The sequence below is a fragment of the Schistocerca nitens genome, chromosome 6 (assembly GCF_023898315.1).
Source record: "Schistocerca nitens isolate TAMUIC-IGC-003100 chromosome 6, iqSchNite1.1, whole genome shotgun sequence".
NCBI classification, from domain to species: domain Eukaryota; kingdom Metazoa; phylum Arthropoda; class Insecta; order Orthoptera; family Acrididae; genus Schistocerca; species Schistocerca nitens.
Window position 1 is genome coordinate 387,018,360 of NC_064619.1, and position 19,218 is coordinate 387,037,577.

Genomic DNA, 19,218 nt, shown 5'->3' on the forward strand with positions numbered 1-19,218 from the left:
GCTGACCCGCACAGTGTGCTCCTATAGTGTAGGGGGGAGCTCACGAATGCCTCATTCAGGGTGACTCACCTAAAGCTTGCACCGCAAATATTGCGTAAATGGAAAGTGCTATTATTGATAGATGATTTTCACACAATGTCAGGGGCACGTATTGTTAGTCAGTCAACAGATCGTAATAATCCTTAGAAAGGGTATTGTGCAGACATACACTTTTTAAATTGAACAATGCCTATTGACATCAACAAATTATATGTAGTGTAAATTAGAATGGAAGTGGTGTTTGTTGGAGGATTTTAGTGCGAGTCGATCACGCGTCGGGAAATTGAAGTCAGAAGAATTTGTAATAAAGAACGGACTTAAGCAGGGGATGCCCTGTCTCCGCTACTTTTCAATTTTTAATTTAGAATATATTGTACGAATGGCAGCAGATAATTCAGAGGGTGTGGAGTTAAATGGAAATATTAAGATATTAGGGTATGCAGATGAGCTAAACATCACTAGCGATAGGAAAGAATCTGTAACAACAAATGTGTATGCGTTAACCAAGGCTAGTGAAGATGTAGGTCTAAGGATAAGTGAAGACAAAACTAAATACCTGGTTACTACTAGAATGCCAACAGCAGTAGATCAGGAAATGTTGAGAGTTCGAGACATGCACTTTGAAAAAGTGAACACATTTAAGTATTTAGGCGTGGATATCACTTCGAGAAATGAGATTGAATCCGAACAGAAGAACAGATTACGGGCAGGAAATGCGTGCTACTTCTCACTGAATAAATTACTTTCATCACAGATATTGTCTATGGCTGTGAGACTTGGTCTCTCACTGAGCAAAATGGAAAGCCATTTCGAGTACTTGAAAACAAAATTTTGCGGAAAATTTTCGGAGCAAAAAGAGATGACATTAGCGGAGAGTTGCGAAAACTGCATAATGAAGAGGTTCACGAACTCTATTCAAGCCCTGACAGTATTAAATCGCGTAGGCTGCGATGGGTGGGTCACGTAGCTCGAATGGATGAGGGCAGGGCAGTGCGCAGAGTACTGGTAGGGCACTTAGAGGTCCTGTGGGGAGACCGAGGGGTAGATGGGAGGACAATGTGAAGGCTGATTTCAGGAGCAAAGGCATTGAAGGTAAATGGAAGGAAATAGCTCAAGACAGGGACAGATGGCGAAAATACGTTGCTGCGGTACTGGACTTTCGAGTCCGGTATGACCAGTGAGTGAGTGAGTGAGTTTTTGTGTTCCTTGACTGCCCTGCAACTTTCTAATCAGTTAATGTGTGAAATCCAAAGCAGAAGATCGTGAGTGGACGACAGGATTTATCAATGCAGAAAAAGCGAAGTTCATGGTGCATGGAGAGCGTCGGAAGCCTGCAGTTTATTCTTGTACTGGGTATGAGGAACCGATCCCAACGGACGTCAACCATCTCGGCAGTTATTTATAAACTTCTTCAACCAGTTCCGTGAAAGTGGTAGTGTAACACCTAGACAACGTAACAGAATGAAACCAGTGAGGACACAAGAGTGAGAAATTAATGTTTTTGCTGCTGTTACCGTTAATCCGCACGGTAGCTCCTGTAAAATAGCACGAGGAAGTGGCGTGAGTGAGGAAAATATCCTGCTCGTTATCCATCGACATATCTTTCACCACTATCGCATCTCTCCATCAAGAAACGGTTATGAGAACCGTGTTAAGTACTGTCCATAGGCATTAAGGCAGTATACTCTAGCTGTATTATGTATCTCGTTTAGTAATGAAGCCATATTTACCAATACGCTCTATAGGTCTTTTGACAGTCCCAGCTGTCTTTGTCTGGTCGAATGCCAGTGTCCATGGAGTTTAAAAATGTAGTATGGCTTAGTGAACTATCAGCTCATAGGCTCGTTTCTCATAGGCAGAACAATGAACGCGCACAACTATCGTGGTCTCCTAACAAACCATTCTCCACGAATGCTAGCGGACGTTCCTTTTCAGACTAGGAGGAACATTTGGTACCAACACGATGGCTGTCCAGCTCGCAGAGCACGAAGTACTACAGCATGTCTTCAGGAATTGTTTCCAAATTGTTGGACTGGACGCAGAGGACCTGAACCTTGGCCGGCCCTGGATGTGACGCCTGTAGGCTTTTTTCTGTGGGAGAAGCTGAAAAACGCTGTGTACAAGAACACACCAACTACACTCGATGATATGCCACGACGCATTACTGCAGCCTGCTCCGACATCTCGGCTGAAATGCTAGTACGTGTGCAGCAGTCGTTCCATACCCAGAATGGAAGCATGTATTGAGGCTGCGGGTGCCCTTTCTGAACACAACCTGTTATGAACAATTTTCTCGTTACTGGGCACATTCCATACACTGAGTGACAGTTATTGAACTATATAAAAAACGTAAATAAGTTACAAAGTACTGAGAGCACACACTTTTTTCAGCATGTAAACGTCATTACAGATATTTGGATTTAAGTTATGACCTGTTTTATAACCCTGTCATTGTCGGTGATGTGGCGCAGAGGAATAGCGACTTTGGCTCTGAGCACTATGCGACTTAACTTCAGAGGTCATCAGTCTCCTAGAACTTAGAACTAATTAACCCTAACTAACCTAAGGACATCACGCACATCCATGCCCGAGGCAGGATTCGAACCTGCGACCGTTGCGGTCGCTCGGCTCCAGAATGTAGCGCCCAGAACCGCACGGCCACTCCGGCCGGCCGAATAGCGACTTTCTGCACGACCCGCTGAAGTGTCAGAACATCGATAGTGTCGATGGCCCCCTGAATGGCTGTTCTTAGCTCAGAAGTGGTTTTGGGGTTATTGTTGTACACCTTACCCTCACAAAAAGGAATCACATGCCTTCAGATCCGGAAGGTATGGCATCCAATCGACGCCCATGCCAGTGGCCTCTGGGTACCACAGAATCAGAATGCGGTCCCAAAAGTGCTCCTCAACGACATCAAACACACTCCTGCTTCGATGTGGTCGCGCTCCGTCTTGCGTGAACCACATCTTGTCGAAATCCGGGTCACTTAGGACGATGGGGATTAAATTATCTTTTTAGCACACTTCCGGAACCACGCAGCTGCTACGGTCGCATTTTCGAATCCTGCCTCGGGCATGGATGTTTGTGATGTCTTTAGGTTAGTTAGGTTTAAGTAGTTGTAAGCCTAGGGGACTGATGGCCTCAGATGTTAAGTCCCATAGTGCGTAGAGCCATTTTGTTAGCACACTTGCCATTAGGTAGTTACTGTGCCGTCAAGGAATATCGCGCCGATTATTCCGCGACTGGACATTGCACACTACACAATCACCTGTTGAGGGTGAAGAGACATCTCGATTGCGATACGCGGATTCTCAATCCCCGAAGCAGGCTAGTTTTGCTTATTGACAGACCCATCCGAATAAAGTGGGCTTCGTCGCTAAACCAAACCATAATCATATCAAAGTCGACCGGCCGAGAGGTTCTAAGCGCTACAGTCTCGAACCATGCGACTGCTACGGTCGCAGATTTGAATCCTGCCTCGGGCATGGATGTGTGTGATGTACTTAGGTTTAAGTAGTTCTAAGTTCTAGGGGACTGATGACCGCAGAAGTTAAGTCCCATAGTGCTCAGAGCCATTTGAGCCATATCAAAGTCGTGTTCATCAATACTATAGACAACAGCGTTGGCGAAACACAACCGCTGTTTCATGGCCCTGGGGCTTAATGGATGACGTGTTAGAATTTCGTATGAGGTCTTCAACAACAATTTACCGGTTGATTCCCACCTTTTGTGCAGCTCAGCTGATCGATTTCCTGGTGCTAGTTTGAAACACTGTGCGTGTCTTCTCATGCGTTTTCGCCATTTCTGACCGACCGGCATTGCCAGCACTGTCATCATGAACACTACCCGTTCTCTCAAACTTACGAATCAAATTCTTGATTGTTGGCACGCTTGGACCGGTTGTCTTCAGCTTGAACTCAATTGCAAATTTCCTTTTAGCCGCAATTGTGCTGTTGCTCCCATAGTAGGCCTTTACAAGCGCTACACGTTCAGGCGTGCTGTACCGTGACATTTTCTCGTGCAAATGGCCAACAACAGCAAAGTACGTGCGCATGCGCATTCTAAATCCCTTCGTACCCCGCCGAGAATCGTGCAGAAGTTATCATATTTTATTTCATATTGTTCAATAATTGTCACTCTGCAAGTAGCGTATGTGTTTGGGTTGTCCTTAAGTGTGCGCCATAACAGGTATTGTACAAGTGTTGGTGAGTACTTTCCAATCTACGATATAACGATGCTTCTGCAACTAACACCACCGACATTCTAATTTACCCTACTTTTAGTTTGTTAATGCAAATAGATGTTCCTCCATTTAAAAAAGTGTATGTCTGCACAAAAAATACACTTTCCATGTCTCATTACAAACGTGTTGATTAACTAACAGTACGAGCCCGTGACCATCAATCCATTCTGTGGAAGCCGCTCATCAATAACATTTTCCATTTCCGCAATATTTGTGGTGCACGTCTTAGTTGGTACAACCTGTATAAATAGGAGCAGACGAGCTCTGTCCGCTCCCAAAGGCCTGTGGTTAGGGCACTTTAAGGTACTGGATACTTTTGGGTTCTTTATTTCATGTAATTTACATGCGGTGGACACGACGTTTATGAATTAAAAATGTTGCCCTGAAAATACTTGAAAATATAGAATGGTGTACCTCATATGGAAGTCAGGTAAAATAAAAATAGGACGAGAAAGACTAAAATTAACCCACACAAGCACTTATCAGCAGAAAATTTATAACCAATAGCGCTAAAAACGTGCTCGCCCACTGCTTGTGTTCGTCGATGATTTGGTCTGACTCAACTTTTCCCCACTTTCCCTAATGTAGAATGCAGAGGAAACGCAGTACACCCATGAAAAAGTGAATTGCTCCCATTTTATCTCATGACACCGAATATACATAAACTGTACATGCAGTCATGTTGGTTCAGAACTAAAAATCTAAGAATGATCAACAAACGTTACGTTACGACGAATATATGTATAAATTAGTCTCCAACACAGAACTGGAAAACTGTGAAATAACATCCAACAATGTAACTTAAACCAAAGTGCGTGTTTTCATTTTATTTATCAAGATATCTTCGAAAAAAATTTTAAAGATAGTATTAAGTGGTGGTCAAACACGACAAGACGAATGGCAAATGTGTAAAGAAATCAATGGTACTGATTAGAGAACAAAATATATACTTCCCTCCTCTGAAAGAACACAGCACAACAGGAGAGTGAAGCATTACCTGAGTAGCGGATGGAAACAAAAAAAAAAAAAAAAAAAAAAAAAAACAGCGTGAATAATACGTGGATGGAAAGTAACTTCACGAAAATATTGAAAAATGGTTTCCACTGAAACAAAATTCCTGACCTGTAAACTGACTGAAGAATAACTATCGATGTATAGGAAAAGGAACAGTTACGTGGTTACAAAATTATTTAACAAAACTAAGGGAGAGACAATGGTACTACAAGTTCACAGCTGAATTTGATGATGACCAAGTCACTGATATTAACTACATTACATTACATGTTCGATAATGATGACAAACTATCCTCGATAAGAAGGAGAGTCACAAAATACGTGAACCATCTGATAGAAACAACTAATATTATTTCATAAATGTCTTTCCAGAGAACGATATTCATTTTGAAAACTGTAGAACTTGACATAACACAAGATAAGTATTGGAATATAGAGAGAGCAGTTTAATATGAGAATCATTTCACTTCACAATGGAAACAAATGTTGCCTAAGTCTTAATTATGTAACCAACGAATTAATTTCGAAAAATATGCTCTGAAATGCGTCACTAAAACGAATAAATACATGGAAATGCTTATTACAAGCAGACAACTGTATTTAATGAACAATAGGAAACAACATTCCTAATTAATATTGGGAATATGAAGTGATTGGCTTATGGAAACATGGAAATCCAACGAGTGCGCATAAGCCCCCAACGTTAAAAGAAAAATTGACAATACGAACTGCGGCACGTTTCACGAGCGTAATAACAGGATTACTACTGCCTAGTGGTCGGGAAATTACATATAACACGATTAAAAGTGACCGTGTGGATATACGTAGCCTCAACTGAAAGAGGAGGTTTTATTTTTGATATCGAGCAAATAATAGTGCAATAGTAACGTTGTACGTATGTTTAGTAACGTCTGGTACTACATAACAGAGCGGGACAGCGTAATGTTCATCAGAACGCAATACGATGTTGGTCTCACGGAAATAGATTCACTGTTTGTAAAAGTTCTCATGTATTTCAACGTGATAAACCAACAATGTGGTATGATTTGTCTATATAAACACAATGCACATCGAATTTACGCTTTTCTATATTATCTGTCATAAAACTTAGAGAACGTTCGGCTTTAGTTCGTCCTTTCAGTATTTTATACCTTATAGCCCCATGTTTTCATGAAATTCTGTAGATTTGAAGTTATGTTTAAATGCGACAAGAATTAATTCACGTTGTTGTCAGTAGCATAAGCATAGCATAAGCAAGCGCATGTTTAGTAGTCATATTACATGCAACTCCTCTGTCCAACATATTGAAGGACCTGAGAATCGCTATTTTGAAAGACAGGATAAATTATATAAGGCTCTTGCTAAAGTTACGGACATTCAATGCAACTGGCCTGATTAAAATAACTTGAAACAATCAAAATTTTATTTCTGGTAAATATAACAACGTAAAAACCGCAGCTCGATGACACTTGAAAAAGTCTTTGCGGTAGGTTTCCTGTTGTGTAAAATGAAAATGGAATACATACAGCTAGCAGCAAAACTCCACTGTGCGATTAACACGTTTTTAGTCCAGTGTGCCTGGAATCAATGTATCTCTGGGAAGAAAAGGGCACGGGTGTCTTGGGTGCATCTCCGCTCTAAATGTCTGTAGCATGCAATTCCCAACTTTATATTTCATCAAAAGCTGGTCAGAGGGAGCATTGTTGACGTTCTGCAGTCGACAGCGATTTTCGTGAATCATTCGGAACCTAAGGCAACGGTTCATGTCAAAAAATGTTTGATGAGAAGTTGAGCATAATGCATGATTTAAACGTTCGTGTAGCTACTCGTACTTTCAATAGTTAACCCCGTCGATAAGGACGAATAGGCTTCAAACCAGCGTGGTGAAATGGCCGTTGTCGCAAGACGCTTGCATTGTAAAGTAGGAGCGTACTAATGCATGTACAAGCAACCAGATTATCTGTTGCAGTGTTTTTCATTATACGTATTAATATGAATCCGAGGATGGTCCTTTTGAGAAAGACTCTGTCGATCTCTTTCCCACTTACTGCGTTCTATTCGTAACGACCCTGCCATCCGCAGAACGTTGGATATCAAAGTGATGAATCCAAGTCAACGTGAACATTCATACTTACTGCTATCTTCTAAATATTTCCGTGTCTTTCTCTTTGTGATTCATGATGTCTTGAGGGAAAAGAAGATGGATGGATTAAGTCTTGTCTTTCTTCTCATTGTGAAGAAGATCAATTATAGCATTACAGGCCTGTGCAATGGATCTTTTCTTTAATTCTGTAATAATTTTGCAATCTTCATTCGTATTCATTTGCTTTCCGTTTTATCTATTTCTGATTAAATATCATCTTCAGTAGACTTTCCCTTTCTTTACACCTTGTCAGTGATTCAGAGTGCCCTTTTGCACTACATACACATTTAAGAAATTTTTGAATGCTTGTAAAATTCTCTGAATTCGTTCAGTTATTGTGCCGTCAGTCATCTTAATTTATAAAAAAAGGTCTGCACCTAATGTGGTGTTCCCGTATTGTTTCCTTCACACATAGTTTACTTTCCAAAGGTCACTTACGTCCTATCATGTCCCAAAGAGGACCATTCCAAGTAGTTTAGCTTTTCCTTTGCTGTTCATAATAACGTAAGTTTTTGAAATTCTCACATTCTTTTTAGAAACCTCGTTGATATATTGGAAATTTGTTATTATTTTGCTTTTTTCTTACATACAAAACCATTTGTGGTTTGAGTAAGGACCTTTTTTATATTAGTACTTCCTTCTTCCATACATTGATAAACTTCATTTTCCAAGATGCTGATCTTAGTGCTAAATTTAATCTTTATACTTTCTCGTTGTCTTCACAATCTATGTTTTGTGTTTTTGACAGAAGAGTTGTTATCTTTAGATATTAGAATCTTTAAGTAATTTCTTGGCAGACTGTGCTCACATCACTCTGTTTAATGGCGAAAGATCCCCATATCCCTTGCAGATTTGGATTGTTTAGTGAAATACTGTCAGTTTGATTTTCAGCTCGATTTCATCCTTCGCAAATACGCCTTTCGTTGGGTTCTTTCCCCAAGAATGTGGTAAAGACGTTCATATTTTTCGTGTCAGCAGTTTCTACTAACATATGACATTTTTTTTCTTTTGTGGGAATCATATTTTCCACTGGTGAATATTTCCATAAATTTTGTTCTTCTTTTACATTGAAATGAAATGATCGTATGGCATTGTTGGCCGGGAGGCCCCATGCTGGGAAGTTCGGCCGCCGTATTGCAAGTCCTTTTTAGTTGACGCCACTTCGGCGACTTGCAAGTCAATGATGATGAAATGATGATGGAGAACACACAACACCCAGTCATCACGAGGTAGAGAAAACTCCTGACCCCGCCGGAAATCGAACCCGGGAACCCGTGCGCAGGAAGTGAGAACGCTACCGCAAGACCACGAGCTGCGGACTTCTTTTACATTAAAAACCTCACTATCATCTAGAGGTTTGTTGTCACTTACCACCTTGTACAACTTTTCATAGGAGGAGAGGAAACATCGACAAAAAATCAAAGACTGAAGAAGAATGAAAACTGTAGTCGTGGCAGTTACGAACAGCGAACGAAAATAGGGGTAAAATGTAACCAGGCCAATGGATGATGGACGAAGGGATTTCTTTGCTTGATGATACTTGAAAAAATTCCGAGAAGCTGAGCAGATGCTTGGCAGATATGAAATTAAGAAACCAATAACACGGATGCGTGTAAGTGAAAAACGTCTTGCATAGAAGGATCTATAGCAGCCATTCTTACAACTAAAGATGCATATGTCGTATGAAATATATGTATACAGCCACTTATTAGTCCACGGTAAAAAATTTTATTATAATGGGCACCACAGAGACATCATTTTATTGGACAAGTCATCTCGTTAAATACACCCCAGCAAGAAACATTATTTAGTTTGCCAGGTTCTCGACTTTTTTGATGCTATCCTCTATTTTCCTGCGGAATTTTTTTCACTTTTACATAATTACGAGGCCCAGCGTTCTGTGTGCTGTGTGTATTACACTCCTGGAAATGGAAAAAAGAACACATTGACACCGGTGTGTCAGACCCACCATACTTGCTCCGGACACTGCGAGAGGGCTGTACAAGCAATGATCACACGCACGGCACAGCGGACACACCAGGAACCGCGGTGTTGGCCGTCGAATGGCGCTAGCTGCGCAGCATTTGTGCACCGCCGCCGTCAGTGTCAGCCAGTTTGCCGTGGCATACGGAGCTCCATCGCAGTCTTTAACACTGGTAGCATGCCGCGACAGCGTGGACGTGAACCGTATGTGCAGTTGACGGACTTTGAGCGAGGGCGTATAGTGGGCATGCGGGAGGCCGGGTGGACGTACCGCCGAATTGCTCAACACGTGGGGCGTGAGGTCTCCACAGTACATCGATGTTGTCGCCAGTGGTCGGCGGAAGGTGCACGTGCCCGTCGACCTGGGACCGGACCGCAGCGACGCACGGATGCACGCCAAGACCGTAGGATCCTACGCAGTGCCGTAGGGGACCGCACCGCCACTTCCCAGCAAATTAGGGACACTGTTGCTCCTGGGGTATCGGCGAGGACCATTCGCAACCGTCTCCATGAAGCTGGGCTACGGTCCCGCACACCGTTAGGCCGTCTTCCGCTCACGCCCCAACATCGTGCAGCCCGCCTCCAGTGGTGTCGCGACAGGCGTGAATGGAGGGACGAATGGAGACGTGTCGTCTTCAGCGATGAGAGTCGCTTCTGCCTTGGTGCCAATGATGGTCGTATGCGTGTTTGGCGCCGTGCAGGTGAGCGCCACAATCAGGACTGCATACGACCGAGGCACACAGGGCCAACACCCGGCATCATGGTGTGGGGAGCGATCTCCTACACTGGCCGTACACCACTGGTGATCGTCGAGGGGACACTGAATAGTGCACGGTACATCCAAACCGTCATCGAACCCATCGTTCTACCATTCCTAGACCGGCAAGGGAACTTGCTGTTCCAACAGGACAATGCACGTCCGCATGTATCCCGTGCCACCCAACGTGCTCTAGAAGGTGTAAGTCAACTACCCTGGCCAGCACGATCTCCGGATCTGTCCCCCATTGAGCATGTTTGGGACTGGATGAAGCGTCGTCTCACGCGGTCTGCACGTCCAGCACGAACACTGGTCCACCTGAGGCGCCAGGTGGAAATGGCATGGCAAGCCGTTCCACAGGACTACATCCAGCATCTCTACGATCGTCTCCATGGGAGAATAGCAGCCTGCATTGCTGCGAAAGGTGGATATACACTGTACTAGTGCCGACATTGTGCATGCTCTGTTGCCTGTGTCTATGTGCCTGTGGTTCTGTCAGTGTGATCATGTGATGTATCTGACCCCAGGAATGTGTCAATAAAGTTTCCCCTTCCTGGGACAATGAATTCACGGTGTTCTTATTTCAATTTCCAGGAGTGTAGTTATTTTCTATCCCTACCGACTTTCTCCCTCTGTTGACTTTTCTAGAGCGAAGTTAAACAATCTTCAATATCATAATGTCTCACTTACCTGTTTGATATCTTGTAAGGGTCTTGATTAGATTTCATTTCATACCTATTGAATTTAATACTCCACCATTCCGTACACTATTTGTCAACTTAATTGTGAATACGTTGCAACAACACAACGTCTCATAGTCTTTCTTTTCATTCATTTCTGGATTTCCTACTCCAGATGTATACTTTACGCAGTTATAAATTGCAAAGGGAAAGTATTAAATCCTGAAGCACAAGTACGATATTTACCAAACTTTTTGCATGTTTTCATAAAGTTATGGGTATTAAATGATTAGTCTTTCACTCGAATTGGAAGTCATGTCCACCGTCAACATTATTGCGAATTGTCCCCCACAAACGAATGAATATACTCTTGTATTCGTTGTGGTATTGAGGCTAACAGCCTCAGAACGTTAGCTTGAAGTGTTTTTCATGCCTGAAGTACATGATGTGTTATTTTATGAAGATATTTTCTGGATCGTGGTATGAAAGTATTGTCTTTCCATCACATTTCACACCTGCCTTGTGGATGACAGGAAAGGGGATCAGGCAGACCAGTAAAGCATCCTCACATTTTTGAAGGCATTTGTGACGTGAAATGCATTGTGAGATTTTGTATTATCCTGCTCGAATACGTCATTTGTTACAGTGGTTATGAAGAGTACAGCAAAATGGCTTAGTATTTTTATAACATACTAGGGAGCATTCAGCCTCCGCTGAACAATTACCAAATCAGTCCTGTCATTATATCCAACAGCTCCCAGCACCATGATCCCAGGAGAGGGAGAGATATGGCTTTCAAGGATCACTCCTTCCTGTTACCTCTCACCAGGATGCTCTACTGTCAAACTAGGATCTACCTGACCATCACGGACAAATGCTAGACTTACCGAGAAACACCACAGAACGCTGGGCACAATTTTCCTTCCACAGCTTCACTTGGTCCCTAGTAATAACAAAATGGTTCAAATGGCTCTGAGAACTATGGGCCTTAACATCTGAAGTCATCAGACCCCTAGAACTTATAACTACTTAAACCCAACTAACTTAAGGATATCACACACATCCATGCCAGAGGCAGGATTCGAACCTGCGACTGTATCGATCGCACGGTTCCAGACTGAAGCGCCGAGAACCGCTGGGCGTCACCGGCCGGCCTAGCAATAACAGTCCACCTGTTTAAAAATATCTATTTTCTTACACGTTTATGGCATAGTTCGACATAAGAACATCGTATAAACTTACTTTAGTCGTCGTATTGTATTACATGAATACAAAATTAATAATGACACAATACTAGGTATAATGTCCTTTTGTAAGATGCACTGATTGATGCGCTATGCCCGGCAAATATAAGTAAAGAAACATTTTAAGAACAAGTGAACTATTGTTATGGGCAGTTGGACTAGGGAAATATGCGTACCGTGCGGGATAGCCACGCGATTTCAGGCGCGTTGTCACGGTCCGTGAGGATTCCCCCGTCGGAGGTTCGAGTCCTCCCTCGGGCATGGGTGTGTGTGTTGTCCTTAGCGTAAGTTAGTTTAAGTTAGATTAAGCAGTGTGTAAGCTTAGGGACGGATTACGTCAGCGGTTTGGCCCCATAAGATCTTACCTTATATTTCCAATTCCGAAAAAATGCGTGCTCTTTAATGACCTAAAGATCGCAGGTCTTCTGCGCGATCCCGTGTCGCAACTTAAACCCTAGAGAGCTGCTCCATGTCCCAGTTGTCTCTGGCTGTACGTCATGCAAGTCTCTGTTGCTTGTGGTGTGAAATCAGTTCTAAAGGAAGAAACACTCTAAGTGTATACACAGCGCCCAGTGGTCTGTTTCTCACGGTTTGCAGTGACACTCCAGGGGAACTTCCAAGGTGGAAATTTATTTCATGGGGGAGATGACATCCCTGAAAATAATTCAGTAGCAGCGTACACGTCTTACATGAACCAATTTCCGAATTTCATACTGAACTTCCATAGAATGAAGTAGTATGAGAACAAAGAGACGCAGAAAAGGCAATGAATTATACTGGGTGATTCCGTGACGATGTTACAAACTTTCAGCGATCATGGAGAGGGATGAAGTACCCCTTTGAGGTAAGGGACCTGGTCCGGTAATGACCGAGTCGAAAGTTGTAAGTGAAAATCGTTCTTATACCTCTGAGAGTGGCCTCTTCTACTGCAAGCTGTTTGCTTCCATATTTTGGAAGAAGGTAGTATGGCGTACAACCAGGAAATACTGGATCCAAAATGCATGTCTGAGGAGCTGTCAACACCTATTTAGTAAAACAGATGTCTTTCACAGTAGCGAAGTTGACCACGTGCTCATAGCTCTTAAGGTATGAACTTCAGAGCTCATGTTTATGAGACATGTTTTCCTGCATTGGTCTGTACTACCTCCTCCGAAAATAAAGAAAGCAAAGAGTTTGCAGTAGAAAAGGTTCAATGTCAGAGGTATCAGAATGTCTATCGCTTATTACTTTCTACTCTTCGTTTCCGGACCAGGGTCCCTAGCCTCAAGTAGGTAAATTTACCCTTCTCCACCTTCCCTGATAGTTTGTAACGTCATCAGGGAATCAACCTGTATAAATTACAGCATTCATAAGTACAGGATACAGCTGAATGGTATACATTTCTCCATCATCTTTGAAAGTTTGTAAGATCATCACGGATGTATCTTGTATAAATTACAAGCTACAGTATAATTTTCCGTTGCTTTTGGAGGATCTGACCATGTGGGCGGACTTAAGGTGTTACGGGTAAACTTGTAGCCAGATAAAGGCGAACATTCTCAGCCTGACTGTACCTTCACAGTTATAGTCAGACATTCTTCAATAAATGCTACACAGAGTTCTTTCTGCGTCAGATTTATCAATCTCGAGCTTTCAGCGACATCCACCGTCTTCATCGCCAGGAGTAACGTAGTTCACTTACCCGAATTATGCCATGCAAACGTCACGAAATCACGGAGCTTCTATACACTACCGGAGATTATGTTGATGTCTTTAGCCGAAGACCAGTGATAACGATGCTTATGTCGTTACACAATGGATTACTCAGGTGATTTCTCTATTGCCTTTCAGCATCAAGTGTCCAATCCACACACCACTAACAGTGTAGCCACTGTCTTGGTTATTGTTACACATTCTGACCTCCAAACTAAAGAAATTGCTTCGCCCGGTAAAAGACAAGCTTGGTCTCTGATTTCCTGGAATTTATAAAACGTGTTGTGAATGTGGTTGTAGTTACGTTCATCAGTCAGTTCGAACGACGTCAGAATGCATGGACGCAACATTAACTATAGCGATTTCGGCAAATCTGCTGTTGCCGAACACAGCCTCGTGAACAAACATAATTATGGTTACGTTTCATGAAACGGAATTTTATCCCTAGCGTCTGACTACTGCGATTCTGTCATAAAAAACCGATTGACATCAGAATGTGTAACAACGGTTTTACCCGAGACAGCTATGTCGTTAGTGGTGCATGGAAACTGGCACTCTATGGTGAAAGGTAACAGAGAAATCACCTGATTCATCCCCCGTGAAACGAAATTAACACTAAAAGTACCACGTGAGTCATTTTTTTCCATACGACGATTTTTCTAGGGCCTTACTTCCCTCCATAATAATCGCAGGACCAAATGCTCCCGTGATTTTCATTATTTATGAGGTTGTAGAACTCACCAAAATTTATCCCCCAAGCCCACGTAGAAGTACGAAACAATGACCTATTATGCCAGTAATACCTTGTGGGTAATTTTTGACCCAGACATTTTAACGCAATTTGGTATCAGTAACACTGATTTTCAGACACTAACTAGTTTCTCGACCTGCCTCGACGTTATTCACGAGACGTTGGAGTATACAGCAACACTTTGGGCCAAAAAGAAGTGGAAGAATGGGGACGTTTAGCGACACTTTATATAAGCGCGGCTTTCTGTTTTCTGCGCACTGGTGACATGCAGGCCTAGGAAGTGACACTGAGAAACCACAGAATAACACATTACACAGTGCCCCCCCCCCCCCCCCCCCCCCCACTGGACACTGCTAATAGTTCTCTTACACGACAGCAGACGTCAGGCGCGTCGCCCTTACGGAAGTTTCCTGTCAGTAAGTCATTTTCTGTGGTCCAGCCAAGCGGGCTTAGGCAGACTTCACGCCAGCGACATGAGTTTGCAGTTTACTTTCACAAGTTCATCTCATGGCGAAATGACGTGATCTTACGGAGCCCAAGATTCTCTACGATCTGGAGAACGTTTCACCGATGCAATCGAGTGATGAACCCGGTAGAGAGACGAATGCGGAGGAGGACGACGATTCCGTTCCAGTGGAAACTACAAGCTGAAATGATTCAGACGTATAAAATGGACAGAAAGCGGAATCTAATTCATCTGATAACGATCTACCTCTTTCACAACGTATGTTTGAACCATTCTACCTACGTTTTTGAACAAGTGTGCACACAGTCAACTGTATCGCTTTCTTTATTCTACTCTTTAGGTGTCGGATTTACAGAGTCCATCTGAGGGCGTCATTGTCCCCCCAAATGACGTCCAAACTCGGGTGCAATTCAGGATGGGGCCTTGGAGGATGGCTGGACGGAGCAGCTATTGGCCAGTTAACTGATGGAGTCGTTAGTTCACCGATAAAAAATCTTTAGTTAAAATGAAAACGCAATTTCACTGATCACATAATGTAAACTCATAAGTCAATTTATGTCATGGCCGGTCTCATGCCGTCATTCCCTATCCCTCACATTTACAAAGAAGTTTGACATACGATTCAATTTGCAGGTGACAGTGGCAATGATCCAGGTGTTGTGAACGACTCACAAGGCGGCGACGGAGTGGTAGTCAGTGCACTTGACGTGGTTGCAGCACACTCGGTGCCTGACGTGGTGCAGCTCATCATGGGTAGGGAAGAGGAAGCTCCACGTGGCATCCATTCCTTGGCAAGAAGTGGACATGGATTGAGCCAGGCGACATATTAGATAGGCGAAGCATCAAGTATGTGTCGTGGGAGATATCCAGGCCGAGAGGTCGTGCCACAAACCAGTTGCAGACGACTCGCCATTCTCTGCTTTGCGGCTAGATGTCATCGATGTGATCCTGAAACTGATAGAAAAGCCCACTGAGGAGGCTCACAGCACAGTTGGTAACCATGGGGATGGAAGAACTAAATGCTTGCATTGGATTACTCTACACTAGTGGAACATATGATGCTCAGGGTATTTCCTACAAAGACTTATGGAGCAAAAAGTGGGGACCTCGTCCCTTTCAAAGGAACATTCCACGGAACAGGTTTGCAGAAATATGCAGTAGTCTTAGGTTTGAATCTATGTTATCAAGAAGACAAAGTAAGAAAACAAGTTTTGCCTTGTTTCAGAAATATGGTATCTACTGATATTTACATTGCCTGCTACAAGCCAGGTGGGAACATGACTGTTGATTTGTAATAGTTCCTGCAACTGAGGGTGCCCACTCACACAGTACATGCCAAGTAAACGTATTTCGTATGGCATATGATACTGGCTTTTGTGTGATGCTTTCAATCTCTACATTGTGCAAGCTTTCCTTTGCCTTCGAAAACATGACACTCATGATCCAAGCAAGGGCCTTGGTCACCATGTTGTTATGAGGCTAGCACAGTGATTCCTCAGGTGTGGTCATAACATCACAATTGAGATCTTCATCAGCTCCATGAAACTGGCGGATGAGCTGAAACAAAAAGAAGGAAGTCTAGGTGTCACTCATAAGACATCACCCAAAAAGGTCCCTCCTGCAGCGCAAAGTGGAGACAATGAATTTTATGCTACAGACTTGTACAGGTCAGATGACAATCTTCTCACCATATGAACGGGAATACCGAGAAGAAACTTCCAGAAAACATAACGTTTTATAACGAAACTAACAGTGGAGTTGGTGTAGTTGATCAAATGCCTAGACACTACAGTGTCCGAGGTTGCACCCACCAATGGCCTGTGCGTGTCTTTTGCTATATGCCTGACCTTGCCATGATCATGGTCACACAGTTCTTAAGTTACTTACCTTTCAGAAGATTTCTGGCGTAGACTTTATTCTGAGAGTAGCAGATGAGCTTGCTGCCCCCTAAAAACTGCAGAGTGGAGCTAATATTCTCTTCCAGGCAATCGATATCAGCGCTGGGGTATATGGAAGCAGGTGGTGTTGTCAAATTCAGGTTTTGTGCGAGCAACAAAAGGGGAATAAAACATAAAATGTAGACTTCAAGGGCAACAAGTATGTGTGTAAAAGCAACCTGTCAAGCAGGAACTCTTGTCGAATGGTTGAACCATGAGCCCATCCCAGCTTAGATAAATCTGTCAACTTTTTGTTCCTAAATATTTCGTAATATTTATAATTATAGTCTGAAGCTGTTTCTTTGTATGTTTAGCTCCTTGATTGCAATAAGCAATACACATACAGAGCACGTTATTCGCCTGCTGCGTTTTAGAATCTTTCACAAATAGTTGGTACCTACCTCATATGTCTGTAAAAGTAAAAGTACTACTAATACACATGTAAGGAGTATGTTTTTACTCTGTTTGACTTGTTTCAACTATGATTGATGAAAGACTGCGGCATTTATTTTGTAAAATTTAAAATACAAATAGTTAATTTCTGAAAATTTATGTCTGAGAGTGTACTTTTTATTTTAGTGACCAAATTATCTTTTGGTTACACTTTAGAGTCTTACTGAACATATTGTCAGCATGGTGACATTCAAAACACTATCCAAATAGAAATTGTTGTGTACATAGTTCCGTGTAGTCAGCGCGTACACAACTTTCCCACCAGAGCGCGCCCCCTAAGCACAACAGCTAAGGCGCAGCGCTCGGCGGTTTCCGCACTACGAGATGGTGCATCCACAGAGATGGACCAAATTCTGCTTCCGCCGATCCGCGTATTAATATATAACGCAGCCAATGAGATTGCCGCTAACGTAGATCACACTCGCACAGTGATACCTGAACGCGCGAGGTATTATAACGAGTGTACAGACCTCCGATTAGTCAGTCTACATTTGTCTGTACCAGTCTATAGTCAAGTTTCAGTCTGCACCAAATAAGATTACCATATTCCTGTACATCGCCATGAAGGTAAATGTATAGACACTTTTGTCAAGTATCAGAGATATATATGAGAATAAGATTAACGTACCAATACCAAAGAAACTTCTGATTGTCAATTGTAAATAGCATCCAGAACCAAGGTAAGTTATTTTTATGCTTGTTATTATTTTAATAAATGTGTGTGAAAATTAATCAAGTTCTGTTTAAAGTTTGTCACCGTCAATCTGCTACTCTAAGCGTGGAAGTGGCATTTCTATCGTCTGACCTAACGGCAGAAGATAAAAACGCCACGATAAGACCACGAGACATATTGCTGACACTCGCCTACTTCGTTAGAGCGACAAGTCAAATAATCTGATGGTGTCTTACAGTACGCAAACCACAGGAATAAAACTGTGGTTTGCTACTCTGAGTCAAAAATGACCCATACGGTACTAATAGGGGTATGGCGATGTCTGGTACTTCTAGTGCTAATATCGCTGCCCATGTTCATCAGTCAAATCGACATACTCTCGGTAGCATATTGATGTTCTGAGACTTCGTGAGGTCTCCATGACATAATCATTCCAACTACAGTACCTAAAAAGCTACTGAAACCTCGTGATGGAGACGACGGAAGGTGTTGCCGAAAGATCGAGACTGACGAATCTGAAGTGACAAGAACTCCTTGAAGAACACATTCATTTATCTTCTATTGGACAGACCGGTCACATTAATATAACCACATCTCCCAAGCGTGAATAACCATATCCCGGAAGAGTCAATAAGGTTCTGGCCCGCATCTCGTGGTCGTGCGGTAGCGTTCTCGCTTCCCATGCCCGGGTTCCCGGGTTCGATTCCCGGCGGGGTCAGGGATTTTCTCTGCCTCGTGATGGCTGGGTGTTGTGTGCTGTCCTTAGGTTAGTTAGGTTTAAGTAGTTCTAAGTTCTAGGGGACTTATGACCACAGCAGTTGAGTCCCATAGTGCTCAGAGCCATTTGAACCAATAAGGTTCTGGAAGGTACCGACAGGGATGTGGAGACATGCCAACTCCAGTGACCTGGCTAACTGCTGTATGTGTCCCGGTTGAGGATTCATAGCATGAACGTTCCGATCAAGGTCTTCTCCAGGATTCCCAATTTCGTTTAAACCTGGGTGGTTTGGTGAGCAGGGAGTACCATAAACCTATCCCGGTGTTCTCCGAGATACACACGTGCACTGCGAACTCTGTAACATGTTTCATTGTCCTGCTGGTAAATACCATTGTGCGACGAGGTAAAACCGTATGCATGTAGCG